The sequence below is a fragment of the Saimiri boliviensis genome, chromosome 1, assembly GCF_048565385.1.
Source record: "Saimiri boliviensis isolate mSaiBol1 chromosome 1, mSaiBol1.pri, whole genome shotgun sequence".
In the NCBI taxonomy this organism is placed as follows: domain Eukaryota; kingdom Metazoa; phylum Chordata; class Mammalia; order Primates; family Cebidae; genus Saimiri; species Saimiri boliviensis.
Genome location: NC_133449.1, coordinates 219,624,300 through 219,627,352, shown reverse-complemented (window position 1 = coordinate 219,627,352; position 3,053 = coordinate 219,624,300). Strand labels below are relative to the sequence as shown.

The following is a 3,053-nucleotide window of genomic DNA, read 5'->3' as shown; positions in this document are numbered from 1 at the left end:
CCTATATTCTAACTTCTTTACAATGTGGTAAAAGGCTGCAGTATAAATAACGTTGACTTCTAGTAATTTGTTGAGAATGTCTGTCTCAACTAAATGGTATATCACTTCTTAAAATGTTCCATAGATGTTTAAAATCAAGAGTTATTCTGTGTTGACACAGTAGATAATTCTATATGCATATTTATACACATATATAATTTAATTTATTATCTCTTTTTTATACTTGGTATAAAATGTTAGCATAAGTTACTACTTTTTTACTTGACATGTAATGCATTACCAATTTTACAAGTATTTTTTCTGCTTCTGACTGTATTATATATCTTGATGTATTCATTTTATGTTTAAACCTTCATAATTCCTGTTTTTATAAACTATTTCCATTAACATAAAATTTTCATATTTAATTGATTTTCCTTTGAATTGCATATTGCTATATAATAATAATGCAAATTTTGCTTAAAACATGTGAATAGTATATGAATGATACATGAAGAAAACTTATCCCTGTTTCATTTGTATTACATTCTGAAAATTTATATTGTCAGGTATTATTTTGCCATAAAGTAAAATTCTCTATTATTCTTTGTTTTGCTAATAATTTCGCTTGTTCTATTATTCCAGTCTAGTGGCTAACTTTATGATATATGGGCTTGTAATAGGTGTTTGTAATTTGTGTTTGTTTGTTATTTTGTTTCTCAACACTAAGAGCATTTATGTGGTGCTTAATACAAACACATAATCCCATTCTTAATACATAAATAATATAAAATAAAACAAATATTACTCTTCCCAACTTTCACATACAATTTTAAGTGTATCTTTTGCACACATAAGCATTCATAAGGGGGTGTATGTGTGTGTATATATATATATACACATGTATATGTGTATATATATATACACACAGACAACAAACATCCATAGATACAGGTGTAACTGTGTTATTTTATTTTATTTTTTCCCCTTAAATTGGCAGTGTGCTGTAAAGGGCGATGGAGTTAGTATTCACAGACACCATCACACACCACTGTCACCAGGGAGGTAAGAGAGTGGGCAAGCCAGCCTGGAGCCCCAGAGTAGGATGCCCCCTCTCCAAGAGAGTGTGGGAGGGGGCAGAGCCTGGAGTGTTGGGGGCGGCCTGGGAACACCTCCACTTAGTAGGCGTGGTTAGAGATGAAGAGGGACTCGCTGGCAGCAGCCCCAGCCTGACTGCTTTGGGTGTACTTTCCTTGACCGGCGAGGCTGTTGGCCAGGGGGCGCTTGATGTACTCTTCCTGCGCCACCTTCTTGTTTTCCTTCTTCCCGCCTCAGGCCTTCAGGGCAGAGGCCTGCAGGGCTCCGCTGGCAGTAGGAGAAGGTCAGGGCCCAGGGCCTCGGCAGGGGGCACTTGTTAATGGCGTTGAGGCTGATGGATGCTTCCTCTTCACTTAGGGCTCCAGATAGGAAGGTGATCCCAGGGACCGCGGGGGAACTGTGTGGCGCAGCGCTGTGACAATCGCCATGGCAGACTCGTGAGGAAAATTCTGGGTTCAGGCTTGACCTGGGGTAACAATGTTGGGCTTCAGCAAGGTGCCTTCCAGGTAGATGTGGTGGTTGCTCAGAGCTTTGTACACAAAAGCCAGCACCTTTTCAGTCACTTACTGACAAGAGTTTCAAGTCATGGTCCCCATCAGGGAGGATCTCAGGATCCACGATGGGCACAGTGCATTAGCATTTTCCATGATGGCGAGGGTTGGGGGGTGTGTTCCCCACTCTTCAGCACACAAAGCCACTTGGCAAAGTCAGCGCCATCCTTCTTGTACTGGGCACAGCGCTCAGACAACCCATGTAGCCCTTGGGTGGTGGTCTCACCATTTGTCCCTGCTAAGGGGAACCACTCCCTTGTCTACCTTGATGCCCACAAAGCGCCCTTGTATTTGATAACTTGGGGGAAGGGACGTCCATCATCTGCCTTCTGGTAGAGTGTCTCATGAAGAGGATGATGCCCCCCACGCAGGGGTTCACGTGGCCATCCGCTGTCAGCAGCAGCTGGTGATAGAAGCGCCAGTTCTCCTCCGTTTGGCAATGCTCCCAGTGGACTAATCTGCAGCTAGGATGCCCTTGCCCAGGGCCATGAAGAGATGAATGATGTCAGACAGCTCCTTCTGCTCCGGGGTCTGCTCTGGATATTGGTAGCGCATGGTGCTGGTGGTTGCAAGCTCCTGGTACAGGAGAGGAGCGGGTGTGCGGGATGTGGTGGAGGAGGACGGCGGGCTGGCGAGTGGACTCAGGGAGCAAACACGGCACTCATCACCAGGACCCCTTCTGCGGCGCATTCGTAGAGGAACGCAGTGGATTCAGCTTCGGAGTGGGTGGCGCAAGGGGCGGGATAACTGTGTTATTCTTAATGTACCATCCAATGCGTATCTTTCTGACCCACGTGGTAAATCGAACCCACATTGTTTTTTTGATTCTTTGTCTTCTTTCAACATTTGCATGGTTCCTGCTGTTCCTACCATTCCTCAGATCCTGCCAACAATAAGCTGGACGTGGTGGAGATACCATGGAGATGGCAGGACCATCTTAAAACCTCTATTCTGAAAATGGCATGCATCGCTCCTACTCACTTTCAATTAGTAAGAAAGAGTCATATTAAGGAGGTTGATAAAGGGAAAACAGTTGGAAAGCCATGTATCTGTCTACAGTTTGATTACTGCAGAAGAAACACAGAACACTTTTAAGTGAAAGGCCATGAGTAGCTTCACACTTGTTTATGTATTTAAATATGAATGTATTTAAATATATATTTGGGACATAATTTAGAGATGTAATTAATAAGTCAAAATATGCATTTGGAAGTGGAACAGACTCTGCTAAGTTGGCCTCAAACTATTTTTTATCTAATTACAATGACATTAATATTGATTGATTCCCCATTCAACTCATGTGATGGCTAATTTTATATGTTAACTAGACTAGGCTAAGGGATACCCAGATACCTTCCAAAACATCATGTCTGGGTGGGTGTGTGAGAATGTTTCTGGAAGAACTTATACTTTGAATCAGTAGAC

The 3,053-nt window shown here is 42.8% G+C and overlaps 1 pseudogene; it reads right to left on the bottom strand.

Moving 5' to 3' along the window:
* Positions 1–1,079: 1,079 nt before the first annotated feature.
* Positions 1,080–2,201, bottom strand: LOC101038478 (fructose-bisphosphate aldolase A pseudogene; annotated as a pseudogene).
* Between the last annotated feature and the right edge of the window lie 852 nt (positions 2,202–3,053).